The sequence below is a fragment of the Natrix helvetica genome, assembly GCF_964273705.1.
Source record: "Natrix helvetica genome assembly, chromosome: 5".
In the NCBI taxonomy this organism is placed as follows: Eukaryota; Metazoa; Chordata; class Lepidosauria; order Squamata; family Natricidae; genus Natrix; species Natrix helvetica.
The window spans coordinates 33,626,747-33,646,233 of NC_138551.1; positions in this window are offsets into that span (position 1 = coordinate 33,626,747).

Genomic DNA, 19,487 nt, shown 5'->3' on the forward strand with positions numbered 1-19,487 from the left:
TTTTCACTCATTGGGACTGCAGCTTGGAAGAAGATAGCATAGAAGATACATATACACATTTCAAAAAATAACTGAAAATTGCAATCCTGTAGACTGTTGCCAATTAATCCCGTCACGTTTCAATTTGAAATCTTGCTTCCTCTACAGTTTAAAAGGTGTAATTCTTTTACTTCCAACAAATACATAGTGACAGGTTTCTGAAAATATAGACCCAAAAAAAAAACCCACATAGTATACAGATGTTTCTATAATGATTCTATAAAGATTCATGCTCAAGTGCATGTTTACCAAAGCCATATACGATTTTTAGGATAGTCATTCTCATATCATGCAAGGTTGTTGCTGGAAATAGAAAGATGGGACATACACAATTGTGTATGGGACATACACAATTTTGATCGCTTGGAGGAAAGGCAGGATACAAATGAAATGCATTTTAAGCCAGTAAAATATTACAAAACAGTATGTATAGTAGTGTTTCAACTTCATATAATTTATTTAACAAAAAGGATAGAAAGAAAATGTTAGATGCTGCAGAAATAAGATACTGACATTCATCTTTCCCCTTTTTATTTAGAAGAAAAAATGGTTTGATTAAAGATCTATCTGGTTCATCTTGATTTTCACAGTAAACAACCAAGTAACCCATAGAAACCTTATTCAAAACACATGATACCCTTGTTTTTCATATATAACTTGTTAGATACTAGCTACAGTTATAATGGTTTCCACCAAGGTCCTCTGTTCCGGTGGGAATAGATGTTTAATCTCATTGGTCGAAGGGTCTGACAGTTCCCTATAAAAGGGCTGCTGTCAGACTCAACCTTTGCTGGATTGTACATACTTGTTCTGTTACAATAAAGAGCTGTTGTTGCCTTTAGCATGAATGTGCCTTTCCATTACCTGATCTAACACTGGCGATGAAGGTGGGATTGGAAGGCAACTAGGTGAACCAAAAAGAGCATAGCAATCCAGAAAGTAAATCCAGCCCAGAGCTCAGCACAACTTCGAGCAGCCATTTTTGAGTGGCAAACTCAAAACACCCTCAGAACACAAAATGGCCATGCACGCCCCACCGACTCTGTATGACCCAGTCACCGAACATTGGGAATCGTATATGCTGAGGTTCGGCTGCTTCCTCGAAGCCAATGACTTCATGGGCCTTTCTGAAGGCCGCAAGAAGAACATGTTCCTTGGTTACTGTGGACGGAAAGTGTTTGAAACAGCCAAAGACCTCTCTGAGCCAACGCCACTACAATTGGTCGCTTGGTCAGTGCTTCAACAGATGCTGAGGACACACTATGCTCCCAAGCTGTCTAAGTACGTCCAGCTGCACGAATTTAACATTCGCAACCAGAAGGAAGGCGAATCGATCAACAAGTACGTTGCGGCGCTATGAAAGACCGCAGTATACTGCGAGTTCCGAGACCTAGACGAACTTATTCTTGACCGCATCATATGCGATGTGCGGGACATTAATTTACAGAGGAGGTTACTTGCCAAATCTAACCTCACGCTACAAATTGCTTGGACGAAGCCAGGGCATCCGAATCTGCTGTCAAGTCTATAGAAACCGTGCATCGCCAAAGACTCCATAAGGCACGCAGAAGAGCGCATGTGTACATCGCGAGGCTGCAGAGGCCAAGAGTTCAGAAGACGAGGATGACAGCTGCCGCATGCGCAGTAGCTGCGCCAAGCCGGCATGCAAATTTGAACCACATTTCCCGCTGTGCACAAGCTGCGGAGGAGACCATGCCAGATCAGCTTGCCATTTCCACAATGCTATCTACCAGCGCTACGAGCGAAAGGGGCACATCGCCAAGGTTTGCAGAAACGAGCACCCCATGACGACCTGGCAGCCAAGAAACCGATCCAACCGCCAACCAAGGGGCATGGCAGAAGCCACCAAGACGCTCAGAGAGTGACACCAGAGTCACCTATCACACCTCTATCGGCCAAGTCCGCACTAGGTGGACGAAAAAGCTGAAGGTCACAGTCCTCATCGAGGGCTCTCTATGCGAAAATGGAGATCGACATGGAGTCATCACTGACCATCATGCCATGGTCAACACTCAAGCAGGCTATCCCTAGCCTGAAGCAGCAGCATATACGCGCCCCTGACATCCGCCTTCACGATTACCAGGGAAACCGAGTCCCCATCGTGTGCCAGGGCACCTTCCGGGTGCAATTCAAAAACTACAGCGGCCAGCTCCCAGTGACAGTGTCCAGCAGCAACCTGCAGAGCCTCCTGGACTTGACTGGTTCAACGCCCTGGGCCTAGAAGTGACCGTAATCAACACCTTGACAGATGAGAGCGCCGAAGCAATTTTTAAGGAGTTCGAGGATGTCTTCAGCATCGGTCTGGGTAAGTATGTGGGGACTCCAATCTCTTTTAATTTAGACCCCAACATAGCCCCAAAAACCCAGGAGAGTACCTTTCACTCTCTGCCCCAAAATTTATCTGGAAATTGACACGCTCGTAGGCCAGGGAATCCTAGAGCCGGTTGATCACACATGCTGGGAGACCCCTATAGTGACACCTGTCAAATCTGACTGGTCTATCGGCATCTGCACGAACTACAAATACACAATCAATAAAGCATTACAACAAAGTGCTTACCCTTCCCCAAATACTTTGCTGGGGTCTAAAGAATGTAATAACATTTATTACATTCTTTAGGCCCGGCAAAGTATTTGCTAAATTGGAGATGGCATAGGCATACCAACAATTGCATGTAGATGGCGCTATGGTGGAGGCCCAAACCATTGTGACACCCGGGATGCATTCAAACTACAGCCAGCTGGACCATGAGGCTTTGGCTGCAGTGGCCAGTGTAAAAGGTTTCCATGAGTACCTCTACAGCCATGATTTCGAACTAATTACGGACCACAAACCGCTACTGGGCTTGCTGGCTGGGGACCAACCTACTCCTGTGTCATTATCACCACGGATGACCAGATGGACTATTTTCCTAGCGGCCTACACCTATCAACCAGGCTCCACTTTGGGGCATGCCGATGCTTTGAGTCGCTGCTTGCTGCCAGAACTTCTTGTAGACCCTACCCCCGAGATGCCAGTCCTTCTTATCAACTGCTTAGAGACTGGTCCTGTCTCGTCTAGTGACGTTGTCCGCCACTCTGCAAAAGACTCCACCATCAAACAAATTTTGAACTGGGTGTGGAGGGGGTGGCCCAAGGGGTCTGTTGGGTCTGATTTCAAAATGTACTATTGTAAAAGAGATGAAATGTCTGTTGTTAATGGCTGTTTGCTGTGGGGAGGTCATTGTTCCACCCAAACTGCAAGTTGCAGTATTAGAAGCTTTAAACATAGGGCATCCTGGAATTGTCAGGATGAAGTCTTTGGCCAGGAGTTACGTGTGGTGGCCTAACATGAACAGGGAGATTGAAGAATGGGTGGCTATCTGCACACCGTGCCAGGAGTCCAGACCAGCTCCTCCAGAGGTGCCCACTAAGAAGTGGGAGCGACCTCAAGCACCATGGTCTAGGGTACACATTGATTTTGCTGGCCCAGTTCATGGCCAGACACTCCTAGTAGTTGTGGACGCCTACTCGAAATGGCTAGATATAGTCCTGATGACCTCCACTACGGCAATAGCGGTGATCAAGGTACTACAGAGACTTTTCTCCACACATGGCCTGCCCGATGTCCTGGTCTCTGACGGTCATGCAATTCGAGACCTACTTAGCAGCACAGGGAATCAGACATGCCCTGGTCGCGCCACTCCATCTGGCCTCAATGGTGAGTCTGCAAAAGAGGCTCTATCTGCAAAAGAGGCTCTATCTAGGATGGGCTCAGGAGATTTGCAAACACGGGTTGACCATTATCTTATAATTCAATGCATCACGCCAAATGCCACTACAGGGAGAAGCCCCTCTGAGCTTCTCATGGGTCGCTGGCTAAGGTGCCACTTAGACCAGCTACACCCAAAGTATTCTGCCTCATCGCCCCCAGATTCCACAAGCTTAATTCGGAACTTTAGCATAGGGGATTCAGTTTACGCCCACAACTATGCTGGGGGAACTCTGTGGATTCCTGCCACAGTGATAGGCATCACTGGGCCTTGCTCTTATCTTATAGAGCTTGAGGACGGTCGGAATTGGAGAAGGCACATTGACCAACTCTGTGGCCGCCTCTCCAACTCCACTCTTAGGCAGCCAGAGGTAACTCCTGCACGAGTTAGCCAAAGCCCTACCCAAAAGGAGCACAAAGTCACTCCTTCCACAGCCAATTCAAACCCGAATACACTGGGATACTTAGCTACTTGTGTTGCAGGCCCGCAGCGAGCTCAGAGGAACTGGCTCTAGAAGCTCCAGCCGCGGTCTGTGAAAGGTTCCAGGAGCTTCCACCAAGCGAAGCTGCAGAGCAAACAGGTCCGTCCGACCTGTCCAAAAAACACCCTCTGACTGAACTGCACAGGTTTGGCAGAGCTACCAAAAAGTCTGCCTACCTGCGTGACTACATTACCAGTAGGATGATTCCATCTAAGAGGGGAGGAGTGTTAGATACTAGCTACAGTTATAATGGTTTCCACCAAGGTTTCCCTGCCGGAACAGAGGTTTAATCTCATTGGTTGAAGGGTCTGACAGCTCCCTATAAAAGGGCTGCTGTCAGACTCAACCTTCGCTGGATTGTACATACTTTTTCTGTTACAATAAAGAGCTGTTGTTGCCTTTAGCCTGAGTGTGCTTTTCCACTACCCGATCTAACATAACGTGCTTCCCCAAAAATAAGACAGGGTCTTATTTTCTTTTGACCCCCCCCCCAAAAAAAAATAAGCGCTTGGCCTTATTTTTGGGGAGGTCTTATTATTTTTGAGGTGCAGGAGACAGCGAGGGTGGTCACCTCATGGCTGTTGCTGTGTTGCAGTATTTTCAGGGACGGCTTATTTTCGGGGGAGCCTTTCACTGCTCCGGAGGCTTCAGGCAAGCATCCTGAAGGTCCCTGAAGCCTTCAAAGTGCTCAAAACGACCCTCTGATCAAACTGGAAGTCACTTCTGGTTTGCTCGGAGGTTCATTTTGACTGCTCCAGAGGCTTCAGGGAAGCGTCCTGAAGGTCCCTCAAGCCTCTGGAGGGCTTCCGGGGGAGCAGGGGAAGCTGTTTTCACCCTCCCCAGGCTCCTATAAAGCCTCTGGAGCCTGGAGAGGGCAAAAAAAGCATGCAAAAAATGGGGGAGTTTCTGTAGTGCGCTCATGTGCACTGGGGGGTCGCGCTTGGCATTATGGGTGCGGCACGCCTGCACACAACCCCTCTACGCTCCCCCCACTTCTGGCACGCAAGCCAAAAAAGGTTCGCCATCTCTGCCCTAAAGTATTAGCTATATATAACAAAACAACAATGTTTAAGCACCAGCTTCCTTAATCAGATTACAAACTGATTGTTCCTGCTAAAAATATCAAATAACTTACACCTGTCCAGGAGTAATGAGAAAACTAATAGGTAGGGAATAATAAGTGAAAAGACTGATCTTGGTTTTGCTTAACAAATCCAGAAGTCTCATTTAATTTTTAGCACCTTCTTTTAGCACTTATACTTAAAGAAGAGTATTCTATGGAATTTTACATTTTTCTTCCCCATAGTTTAAGAATTAATAAAGGAAATGCTTTACTCACCAGTTTTGTATTTCCATATATTAACATGTGGGGGAGTAGTATCGTGTTCCCAAAATCTTTGAAGGCAGGGTCCTAATAGGCTCTTTGCCACTAGAGGGTGCAAAAACATGAATTTCAAAAGGGAAGTCAAGTAAATACATACTATGTTCTCTTTGGAATAGTGTAACTTCCTACTTGACAAAACCTATTAAATGTCTCTAAGGCAGTGGTTCCCAACCTGTGGGTCGCAACCCCTTTGGGGGTCGAACGACCTTTTCACAGAGGTTGCAGAGGAGCCTTCCGCAGAGAGGCTGGTGAGAAGCTGGCAAGAAGGGAAGGAGTGCTCGTGAGGCGGAAGGAGATGTGTGTGTTCGTGTGTGTGTGTGGTGGGTGTGGGGAAAGTAGGAGCCAGAATGGAGGCGAAGAGGGGGAAAAGAGAGGCATGTGCAGAGGACGCTGGGAAAGCAGCTCGCTCAGAGTGATGGAGGTTGTTGGGCAGAGCTACAGAAGCCAAGAGGTACCATTTCTGAGGCGTAAAACAAGGCGGAGAAAATAAAATAAAATAAAGGAATGTGGGATGCGCATATGCTGAGATTCCCTATTAAGACTGTTACCCATGCTTACTATGGGTAACAGTCTTAATAAGCTTTGGCCCCTCTCCTGCGGCTCCCTGCTGACCCAATCATGCAATCTGATCTCTGCCCCGAGAAGACACGAGCCTCTCACCTGCTTTTGCGATTTCGCATCCTTCGCAGGCAACTCAGTGTCGGGAAGAGCTCCAGCCCTTTTCTTGTGCTCATCTATTGTGCGCGTGTGCGCAAGCAAAATGCCCTCCTGGGCCAGGATCAAGGCGGAGGGGACAACGACTCTCCTCCCGCTGTCGCCACTGCACAATGAGGTAAGTAACTGGGTATGCAGAGCAGGGGAGCCACGTTGCGCAGGAGACTCCTCAACGCCAGACTCAGGTCAGTGTGAGCTGCTGTCCCCTTCGTGTTGCCTCAGGAAGGAGGGAAATGGGGAGCAGCAGCAGCAGCTGATTGGGTTCAGGGAGGGAAGAGCTCCAGTTCTCCTGCGCTGCACAGGGCTCTCCTTGCACAGGGGTCTGGAACTCTTCCGTCTCTGCATCCAGAGACGGCTGCTGTGGCACCTTCCTGAGCCGAAGGGGACCGCCAAGGGGAGAGAGAGAGAGAGAGAGAGAGAGAGAGAGAGAGAGAGAGAGAGAGAGAGAGAGAGAGAGAGAGAAATGAAAGAGAGCTGGAAGGAGAGAATGGGAGAGAGGGAAGATAGAGGGAAACAAATTAGAGGGAGAAGGGGTAGAGGGAGAAAGAAATGAAAGAGCTGAAGGGAGAGAATGAGAGAGAGGGAAAAGAGAGGGAAACAAATCAGGGGGAAAGAAAGGAAGAGAAAAGAAAGAAAGAAAGAAAGAAAGAAAGAAAGAAAGAAAGAAAGAAAGAAAGAAAGAAAGAAAGAAACTCTCTCAGACCTATGACAAAAGCATTGGCAAACTAGATCTCTTGCCAAGAAAACTGCAGTTTGCCAGAAGGCACAATTGGAAACAAATCTGATATTTTTAAAAGAAAATAACAGAGATGGCAAAAAAATGCATCTGAAAAAAGATTATTTATAATTTTGGATAGCGTATTATATTGTCAAACTCAAAAGAAATCAAAATATATATCCTATTGCTGTTAGTACAATCTTGCCAGCTTCTATCAACTTAGAGTTCACTATGAAAAGATTACAAAGAAGCAATTTCCTGCAATTAATAACTTTATTTTGGATTTGCTATCATGTTCAATGAGAAAGAAAGTAAAAGAAAGAGGGAAAGGGAAGGAAAGAAAGAAAGGAAGGAAGGAAGGAAGGAAGGAAGGAAGGAAGGAAGGAAGAAGAGAAAGGGAGAGGAAAAATAGAGAAAAACAGAAATGAGAGGGAGGGGGAGAGAAGAGAGAGAGAGAGACCCTATTCCCACAGAAAACACTGAGCCATGAAACCTGGGTAGGCATGTCTGGGTGGGGGATGTCATGTGACTAGGTGGGAGTGACGTTGAGCTGGCCACACCCACTCACGTTTTGTGGCTCCCGGTGTTTTCTTTTCTGTGGGAAACGGATCCAAATGGCTGTGAGTGTTTAAGATTGCCGACCCCTGTGCTACACCATGTTTAAAGACAAAATTTCATTTATTTGTAATTAGAAATAAATATTTCACAATATATAATTACATATTGTTTTTGTGATTAATCACTATGCTTTAGTTATGTTCAATTTATAACAATAAAAATACATCCTGCATAGCAGATATTTACAGTACGATTCATAACAGTAGCAAAATTACAGTTACATAGTAGCAACGAAAATAATTTTATGGTTGGGGGTCACCACAACATGAGGAACTGTATTAAAGGGTCACGGCATTAGGAAGGTTGACAACCACTGCTGTAAGGCATCATTATAACACTACAGTTGTTTAATATTGTGTGTAGGCAGATAGCATTATGGTTTGTAAGACATAAAGCTACCAATTGTAGTTTAATCAACAAACTATGAATAAACAAGCCATAGGTTAGCATGGTGTATGAATTAAGTATAGTCTGCAAGATGGGTTTATTCCAAAATCAAAAATGTTACCAAGCCATTTTAAATCACACATATGTTGGATCTTTCTTAGCAGGCAGGTAAGGCAACGAAGAGGCCATATCCTTACTGAAAAAAATATTCTGTCCAGAGAAAAAGTAGGATAAATAGTGCTTGTGTGCAGATTTAAGCACTTCAGGAGGCATCATGCTCACTTGCACATCTGTTCAACCATTATTTTTATTTACTTAATTTATATCACATCTTTATTATTAATTTACAAACAACTCAAGGCGGTGAACATATCCAATATTACTACTTTCTTCTATTTTTCCCGGAACAACAACCTTGTGAGGTGAGTTGGGCAGAGAGACAGTGACTGGCCCAAGGTCACCCAACTGCCTTTTGTGGGACTAAGGAGGGACTAAAACTCATAGCCTTCCAGTTTCCAGTCTGGTGCCTTAACCACGAGACCAGAGATGGCGAACCTTTTTTGGCTCGCGTGCCATAAGTGGGGGGAGCGTAGGGAGGTAGTGTGGGGGCATGCCGCACCCATAATGCAATGCGTAACCCCCCAGTGCGCATGAGCGCACTACAGGCACCCCCCCCCCATTTTTTCTATGCTTTTTTTGCCCTCTCCAGGTTCCAGAGGTTTTATAGGAGCCTGGGGAGGGCGAACACAGCCTCCCCTGCTCCCCCAGAAGCCCTCCAGAGGCTTGAGGGACCTTCAGGACGCTTCCCTGAAGCCTCCAGAGCAGTCAAAATGAACCTCCAAGCAAACCAGAAGTGACTTCCAGTTTGAGCGGAGGGTCATTTTGAGCGCTCCGAAGGCTTGAGGGACCTTCAGGATGCTTGCCTGAAGCCTCTGGAGCAGTCAAAACGAACCTCCGAGCAAACCAGAAGTGACTTCCAGTTTGATCGGAAAGTCGTTTTGAACGCTCCGAAGGCTTGAGGGACCTTCAGGACGCTTCCCTGAAGCCTCTGGAGCAGTCAAAACGAACCTCTGAGCAAACCAGAAGTGACTTCCAGTTTGAGCGGAGGGTCATTTTGAGCACTCTGAAGGCTTGAGGGACCTTCAGGATGCTTGCCTGAAGCCTCTGGAGCAGTCAAAACGAACCTCCGAGCAAACCAGAAGTGACTTCCAGTTTGATCGGAGGGTCATTTTGAGCACTCTGAAGGCTTGAGGGACCTTCAGGACGCTTCCATGAAGCCTCCAGAGCAGTCAAAACGAGCCTCCAAGCAAACCGGAAGTCTGTTCCCAAACTTCCGGTTTGCCCGTAGGGCCGTTTTTTTGCACTCCGGAGGCTTCAGGGAAGCTCATGAAGCCTCCGCAGGGCCTCCGGGTGGCGGGGGGCTCTTTTCGCCCTCCCCAGGCTCCTATAAAGGCTCTGGAGCCTGGGGAGGGCGAAAAACGTCTTTAAAAAAAGGGTGAACTCAGCTGGCCAGCGCGCACAAGCACGCTGGCCAGCTGACAGGGCAGTGCCTCGCGTGCCCTGACAAATGGCTCCGCGTGCCACCTGTGGCACGTGTGCCATAGGTTCACCATCACTGCGCTAGACCAAACTGGCTCATTTTATTATATGTGGTGGTCTTGCAAGTATGTGAAAATACATTGGAGAAACATAATAATGATAATGCAGAAAATATTTAAGAAAAAAATATTAATGAAACCTGAAGCTTTTCTTTTAGGTATTATGGATGAACCAATAAAAAAATGTGGGTAGAAAAAATGTGGTATAAAAATGTCTGTAGGCATTTTCAGTCATCCAGGTCATGGTTGTCCCAAAGGTACTTTTTCAGGAAGCAACTGGACTTTCTTGTTTTTTCTTTTGAAGATATTTCACTTCTTATCCAAACAAGAAAGTCGGGTTGCCTCCTGAAAAAGTACTTTTAGGACAATCATGACCTGGATGACTGAGAATCTCTACAGATGTTTAGCAAACCACTTCTTTTTAATTGGTTTGTCCATCTTATCCAAGCTTGGATAAGAAGTGAAACATCTTCAAAAGAAAAAACAAGGAAGTCCAGTTGCATCCTGAAAAAGTACATTTGGGACAACCATGACCTGGATGACTAAGAATCTCTACAGACCTTTAGCTATACAATTTGGGATGAACACCTTTTGAATGGTTTAGTAGGAATGAATTTCCAGAGGAAAAATTGCAGACTATAGGAACCAGAAGAACTACTCAGGTGACACTGAGAATACAGATAAACCCCCAAGTGCTTCAATGATCTTCTAAAAGGATGCAAATTGCCATATTTTCGCACTAAAAGACACATTCCCCCCCCCAAAAAAAAGTGGGTAGAAATGTCTGTGTGTCTTATAGAGCAAATATTGCAATGGGGGGAGGGGGTTAGAACGCTGTCACCTGTCATCGCTGCCACCATTCTCTGCTGCCAGGAAACACTGAAGCCTTCGCTGCTGAGCAGCTGATTGGCGGTTGATTGGCCTCCCAGAATACCGCCAATCAGCTGTTCTATCTAGCCACTGCCATTTGTTGTTTGCCATTTGCCGTTTGCTGTTTGCCATTCGCCGTTCACCATCACTGTTCGCTATTACCATTCGGCATTCGGCAGCAGCAGTGATAGGCGGCGAACGGAGAACGGCGGTGGCTGGATAGAACAGCTGATCGGCAGTATTCTAGGAGGCCGATCCAATCACCAATCAGCTGCTCGGCAGCGAAGTCTCCAGCATTTCCCAGTGGTGGCAGCAACTCAGCTCAGTTGGTGGTGGGCACAATGGAGCGAAGCCCTGATGAGTCACATGTTGGGGCTGTGATAACGTGCTGAAGCTGACCAGGCTGTTTGTTGTTTACTGCAAGGACGTAGCCAGATGAATACCAGATCGATGCTGGGAGGCAGAGGCAGATTTTTTCTTCTTCTTTTTCTCCTCTAAAGCTAATGTGCATCTTATGGTCTGTGAAAAATAGAGTGAAAAATTATAGAGTAAAAAATACGGTACCAGCTTCCTGCAACAAATATAAATCCTTCCATTCCTCATTATCCTGTCAGAGCTGAAGAAGCTTCTTGGATACGTAGTAAAATGTCTTCAAAAGAAAAACCAAGAAAGTCCATTTGCCTCCTGAAAAAGCACCTTTGAGAAAATTTGGATTGATATTCCTCCACATGGTAACCATTGTGAGGATTGTATTTGCCAAGCACTGGAAATGAAAAGAGATGCTGAAGGTTGAAGAATGGGTTTTTAAATTGACTGACTTAGCAGACAGGGCAAAACTAACTGCTTTGATTAGAGATAATGGAGTAGACAGCTTTTTAGAGACTGGAAGCTGTTTGTGGAATTTCTACATGTTAAATACAATAACAGATGGTTAACGTAGGGATTTGAAAATTAGTGTAATGTTTGGATTAACCTGTTGACTTGATTTTTTTTTTTTTACAAAATACTATGATCAGATGTTGAGTCAATTTAATTATCAGATAGAGATCCCTTCACCTGGAACATTTGTTTACTTAATATAGTATTTTTGTTAAATTGGGGAAAAGCTTATAATTACTTGTAGACCCATTATGTAAAGGGGAGGAGAATTTATCAGCTTTTCTTGTTTTGTTCTGTTTTTCTCTGCATTCAGCCAGAATTGAGTATATGTTTAATGTTAAACTTATTTGATATTTGGGTCATTTTTTCCCTTTTTTGTACACATTTTCCTTTTTTTTGTAGTTAGTGTTTGATGTTTGTTTTTCTGTTATGCATTTTATTCTTGTTGATAAAACAATGTAGTAGATGTAAAGCTTCACTGTGCATTAAAATTCAGCATCAGTGGGCTTACTGTGTCTACTGAACTTTTTGTTCAAAACAAAAAGCACAGTCAAAATAGGAACTTAGCACAGTTTCAGACTAGGGGTGATCTAAACAAAGTATCTGTTTTGTTCCAATCTTTTATTTTTCATGTTCCCATGTGGACATGAAGAGTACAAAAAGGTTCCTTATAATACCCCATCTACAAACATTTCACCACCATTTGAGCCAGTTAAATTTTAATATTTAATGATGTTAAAGTATTGATCTGCAATAATTATTTATTCAAAAAAATATTTTATCAAATTTATATGCTACTCATCACAGTGTGAGTCAACACTGAGTGGCTTACAACAATTGTCTGAGAGCTTGTGCATCTGCAGAGACTGATAACGTTCATATCTTATTTTTTACTCCTTTATTAAATATAGATACTCTGAAATCATTGCTTCTTTTGGACCTGTATCTACTTCTCCTGTGGTTAACATTTATCGCTGAAGAATAAAATAGACTTACTTAAAAGAATTAAGATTACACTACCTATTCTCTAACCACAAACAGCCTGGAATTTACAATTTGTCAAGTTTAAAAACCCACAAAGGCAGCACCATGGATAGCTCTGAGCAAGCAATTTGCTGCAGGAGCAGGAACGTCCATAGGCAGCCTTCCCATCCTTTCATTTTTCTCTGGAAGATGAAAATCTCAAATGATAAATCTCTAGCCTAGAGCCTAACAAAATCGGAGGATGCATAGAATGGGTCTTCAGTCCATACTCAAATATATTATCTTCTGTAAAAGAATAGTAATTTCCTAAATGGCTTACAATAGGTCAGTATGCAATATATTCTTATTGATGCAAAGTATCTTTATTAAAGGGCAAGAGTTAAAGCAACTTAAGAAACATTTATTCAAACTGTTTCACCATTCTCACATTGTCTATATTGTTCTTGCTGTTCCTACCAATTAGTAATCAGAGAAGCTAAAGTGACAGCTTTGCCTTCCACTCAACCCCCCTGAGAATATTATAAGCTTTTAATGGTTGTTCCCTATCCCAATCATAAACATATATCCCTTGAGTTCAACTGAAATCTTGCATGTAATTATCCCATTTAAACACATCAATTTAATGAATATTTTACTCATTCTTTCATTCATTAGGAAAAGGACAAGGAAAAGAGAGTGTATATTGATCTTTTAAGAAAGGTCTTGTCCTCACTTGTATTCTCTGACAATACCAACAGCCAGTGAGGGAAACAGCCTTAAGTTGCTATCAGCTGTACTAGTATAGAATATGATACTCCCTGGATTATGTGAGACTTGACTTAGATAAATATAACTATGCAAATGTTTCCATAACTCACATGTAATGTTTCCTTCCTGCTTTTCCCTGGTTTAAGCCCTTTGAATCAACTGGTTTTTATTATCAGATCTTGGCTCTTCAATAGCTTCCTTCATCTTGATTCTATCACTCACCTGTCTTTCCTCCATGATGAACTGAGGTTTCCTTACAACCTTTTTGCTGGTTTGTTGCGAGAAAGATGATAAATGCATCTACGTTGGAGTGTCAAACTCACCTCGTCACATGATGTATCAGAGTTTTTTCCCCTTCGCTAAAATGTGTGTGGGTGTGGCCAGCGCGGGCCAGGAGTCTGACAGCCCTGATCTACATGAATATTCTCATGAGAGAACACATGGTTCTCCCCAACTTCTTTTTCAGGGATTTATTCTGGTTCTTCATATGCAATAGCATAAGATATAAGTTATGAGCACTGATTAAATATCTATTGCAAACAATAGTTGAAGTATACAATTGACCAATAAGCTTTAACAGTGATTGAAATCATTGTTTGTGAATTTGCTCTCCTCTGCAGTTAATGGCCTTTCTGAAAGAATGAGCTTTCTCTGAGACACCCTGAAATTTTGCATCATACTTTAGGATTGTACATGTCTCTAGATTACAAATTCAGACTACATGTCATAAAATGCAATTTTCATCACATTAAGCTTAACTCCTAGTGACTCTAAAATTTCCATAAACCATGGGTGGGGGAGGGAAACAAATCATCTGCCAGATTATATTTGAATTCATATTTCATTCCTGGTGAGTGAATAAAAGAAGGCCACTCTCCCATATTTTAATATGTTCCTTGATAGATTTAAAATGTTGGCCTATATTTTGGAGATACACTTGCAATTTCCCTGCATACTTAATCAATTTTTACTTGATGCAATTATCACGAGGCTGGTAGGATTTTTCACTTTAAAATTACATATTCCAAGAACATTAGCAATAGTGAATTACATTATTATAATCATGCTAAAGAAGGCGTAGCTTACCTGATACTCTCCAGAGATTCGGCATTACAATTTTTATAAATATAGCATGGTGTGTTCAGAGATTGATGGAATTAATCCGAAACAACCAGAGAATAGAACATTGCCTAGCCTTTTGTTAGAGAATATGTTCCTAGGGATATAAGCAAAGTTTTCCTTCAACTTAAATGAGGCACTTTCCAGTTAATCATACTAACTTTGTGTGTTTTTTAGATATAAGTCAGGTAGCTTTGGCACAACTTTAACAAACACCAGTGTTTCCACATGAGGGTTACCAATTCCAGGAAGGTTTACAAAAGGAGTGAAGGTGCTATGTGTGTCCATGGGCTGAACCAATTCACATGTGTAGGTTGAAGTACCTAAATTGAAATTTATCTTGCAAAACTTCCTATGATTCACTGAAGCTACAGGTTTTTCTCATTCTGCAAAGGGATCTTCCCTTGTACTTGTTGTAAACACATTTCTACTCTAGTCAAGCTGATTATGGGCAGTTTTCTGGGCAATACTTAAATGGGATTTTTGATATTTAATATGTGTAGGGTATTATTATTACTGTAGGGATTGCCTAGCAGATTGTTTTTAACAACCAGAGTTAGGAAATATGCTTCAGCAATCTCAGAAATTGTAAACAGTCAGTAGTTGTGATTACCTGATCCATGCATTACATTTGTTAGGCAAACTTCTACCAGGCGATAGCTAGTTTGCATAAACAAATTTTTTGAGGTGGGGCCTAAAGAAGTGTTTTGCCTTACAATGTCAAATTATCCTTTCTTTAAACTGATGAATCAATATACAGTATATGATCTATGGAAGTATAAAAGTACATAAATTACTCTTAGAAATGACATAAGGAAATTTTCATGGATGGTAGCTTGTATAAGTAATTTTAATGCATTATAAGAATCAAGTTTAAACAGTCCACAAAACCATAATTAATTGAATATATTGGGTGATTAGACAATAATCTAAGTCATAAATTATGGCTTGGAAACATAATAGCTCACGTCACACAATAAACTAAAGAATTATGTGGTTTGTTCGGTTTTGCCTTAGGTAATTCTGTCTGTATCTTTTTCAATTGTGCTTGAATCTAGTTTGTGTAATAGGGAATTAACTACCTTAGATTAGTTTTGAATTGTGAATTGTGTAGTCTACAATGTAAGTATTGACACAGCCATGAATTATCGAACCTCAATTTTGCCCTCCTACTTTGTAAATAAAATAATGCCAACTTACTTTATATAGGACTGATTTAGGATCACTCTCACAAATTTAAAGCATGCTGACTAAGTGCCATATTAGAATTGCAAATTTATTCTTTAATTATTTATTTTTAGTGGACATATTATTGAACATCAATTACACCCAGTAATAGCTTTCTTTCTTTCAAAATAAATCTAGTAATAATAATCTATCTACATACTGATATTGGTACTACATCAATTTACCCCAAAAAACATACTACATTTTTAGGTATCGTTTATCTATGGTGCAGTTGGAAATGCTGAGCACCAAAAAGGAATATTGCTTCCTTCTATGAGTGAAAACTAGACTACTGTAATGCAGCTGTACTTAATGACACATAGTTACTGAACTACCTTCACATCAACTGAAACGTTTCACAATACATGGACAATTTTTATTTGTTTGGTTCTTGAACTAACTACATATGACATAGTGGTTAACAGTGGTGGGTTCCGTACCAGTTGGAACGGGCCCGGTGGCATCCACATGGATGTGCGCAGATGCGCACAGATGCGCACAGTGTGCACATGCGTATGTGTCTTTGCAAGCCTCCGCAACACTCCAGCTGCTCAGCGGAGTGTTGCGCAGGTTCTGTAGGCACCGTGCGCATGCGTGGAAGTGCCAAAGACTTAAAAGACCAGTAAGGAGCTCGGGCTGGCGGGCCCTCTGGAGCACCATACCAGAACGGTATCCGGTGCTCCGGGCAAGCTCCGGTACGCCCGTACCGGGGCGTACCGCCTGCAACCCACCACTGGTGGTTAAGTATAAATATTATTAAATATACTGGTCAAGTGATTAAGGCACCAGGCTAGAAAGCAGGAGTACATGAGTTCAAGGCCAGCCTTAGCCATGAAAGCCAGCTGGGTGACTTTGGGCCAGTCACTCTCTCAGCCTCACAGGGTTGTTCTGGGGAAGAGGAAGATGCTACCAGTCCATGGCCTGTTAGGAATCGGGAGCACAGCTGCAGGTAAATCACAGGTGTGTGAATGAAGCTTTATCTGTATTTTCAGCCATTCCCTGTAGGAGATGACAAGGCTGAGCCTGAGGGAGGGGTCAAACGTCATAAGTCACGAATCCAAGACAGCCAAGTCCAACCCACCTTTAATGCCTCTCTTATTTCCCCTTCATATCCTTTGACGGTTAGTTGGTCAGGTTCTTATAGAGAGCTAAAGCTTGCAATAAATCTTTATACTCATTTGAACTGTCTGGGTCTCCTGATTTTCCCGGCATTTGACAATCCCTAGCACTAACATCACCGCTTTCAGACCGCCTCAGGTCCACCTCAAATCAGGCATTAGAGCATGAAGCCTACTGTAAACTACACATGCAAGGGAACTGTTGTGGCCCGCTAGCGGCCACCAGATTTGGTGGCAGACTCAAAGAGTGAGGAGGTTGGAGAGGAACATGAGCCAGTCCTGGAGTCTGGGGAAGGCTCTGCGTCGGAGGCAGAGATGGGGCCAGGGCAGTCCAACAGTTATCAGCTGCCTTGGGAGTCGGAGATCAGTGGAACAGAAGAACAGATGGAGCCTGTTCCTGATGCGGCCATGTGCAGAGCTGCCAGTAGAAGGAAACAGTTAAGGAACAAGGGACGACTCAGGAATAAAAGCAGAGGTGGATAGTGAATGGCCCCTCCCATAGGAAATAAAGGGGAGTGGAGTTTGCAGGAGACAATTAGTTCATTTAATTAGTGTGAAGATTTGTTCGTGATTCTCAGACTCCTTTTCTTATACAGCATTGCATTTGGAAGATATCGGCCTCGCAGCTCTCCAAGCCTGTTAAGATCTGTGGTTGTAAATTCACCCTGGAAAGACTGTTTGCCAGGACTTTGCTGGATGTGAATGAGAGGAATTCACATTAGCTTAACAAAAAGGGGTTTTGTCAGGACAAGGAGTCTGCTTCCTGATTTTGTGAAGCCAAGGTCAGAACAGGAACTAGGTTGCGCTCTCCTCCCATCCCCACCAGTCTGTGGAAATTTTATCTTCCCCAAAGCCAGTCCGTGGTGCCAAAAAGGTTTGGGACTGCTGCTCTGCAACAGAAATTCATGCATTATATGCTGTAGTCCAAAAGAAAGCAACTTGAACTTTGGACCACACTTCCATAATTTCTGACCATTGGTTGTGATAAGATTTAAGGGAGTTGTGACCAAACATCTGGAGGACACGTGTTTTATAATTGTAAAATAGCCCTAAACTTTTAAGATTTAAAAATAGCAACCAGAGAGTTAATGATATGAATCTTCATATTTGGAAAGCATGGACATGGGAAGATGAGGTAAAGGTCTGAACTGGGAATAGACAACCTAAGCCCTCCAGAAACTGGAACTGCCTTTCAAGTTTCTGTGGGGTATCAGTGGCCTCTTGTAATTTACAGATGGAGATTAGCTTTATAACAGAAAATGATGCTTAATCTGAGCCCTCCTGTTTCCCATTTAATAATAATCTAACCCTGTGATGCGAACCTATGGCACACATGCCAGAGGTGGCACACAGAGCCCTCTCTGCTGGTGCACACACCATCGCCCCAGGTCAGATCTCCGTGGCGTTTCTTTTGTGAGCTTCTGTTTCCCTGCAAATGACGAAACAGAAGCTCATGAAAGAAGAAGATCTTACCTCTTGCCACGCTGCCGGTGTTGGGATGCCCTGCCTCCTGCTGGCCAGCTGGTCTTCGGGTGTCTGCTACGTATGTGCCATGTCCAGGCATGCACACATATTGGCATGTGCTCACATCCGTGGATGTGCACATCCGTTTGCGCGCGCACATACCTTTCAGTATGGGCATGTGCGCATGCGCTGTTTGGGCATTCAGTGTCTAAAAGGTTCGCCATCACTGCTCTAACCTCTATAGTACATTGATCCTTTGACTGAATGTCAAATCATTGATGTAATGGAATAAAATGTTGTAAGTAATAGTACATGCCCAGCCAGTACAAATAATTTTTAGAACTCATCAAACTTAAAATTTGCTATACTATCATGCAAGTTATCTTTTATTGATTGATTTTTGCCACAAAAATTAATAGCAATACCTTAAGACCTATAAGATTGATTTGTGGGGAAAGACACCCATTCCTGGAGAAGATTCCTAACAATCAATTGGGCCCAATAATTGAAAAGATCTCAAATTATTGATGTGGAGCATCATGAAAAGGGAGAAAACTGATAAATATTTAATTCCATTTTTACTGCTAGGATGAAATAAGACAGGAACATTTGTGAGATTTTATGCTTCAGATTCCAAACTAGTTCACCTTGGATTCTTTGAAAGGTATATGACTCAGAAAGTATCATTTCCTATTTCTTTTCAGGTAAAAAAATGCCTTAGGCCAGCCCAGTGACAGAATATCCTGCACTTGTTGTTTTTTGTCCATGTCATAAAGGGTTAGAAGAGAGGCAAAGCATATGTTTGCAGAGCTATGTTTTAAAACCTGAGTCAGAATAAATACAGCTGTCATACGACCACAAAACTGTAGTTTGATTTAGTCAGGTTATTCCTGCTGCATTTCTTTACGATTAAGGAAAATGAGACACAATAGGCACAGCAACAGTCATGCAAACAGACATAGAACTATAATCAGTGTAGGATGGCGTGGAGGAGGAAATAGAGATTGCCAATAGCCGTAAAACTGCATCTAAATCACTGAGCCTTTGGAAACAGTGTAGTTTAGATATTACATTAAACTAATGTTTCCCAACCTTGTAACTTTAAGATGTGTGGATGCCAACGTCTAGAATTCCCAAGCAAGCCTGCTGGCTAGGAAATTCTAGGAAATGAAATTCACCCAATTGAAAGTTGTAAAGTTTGAGAAACACTGCGCTTAACAAAAATGTGATTTGGTTTGGGCTTATACAGCTAAGAGAGGGCTGTAAAAGCACTGTGAAGCAGTATGTAAATCTAAGTGCTATTGTTATTGCTATAGCTTAAACAGAGTGGTGCATAAAATGAAAATTATGCCTCAATAGTGCTTGAA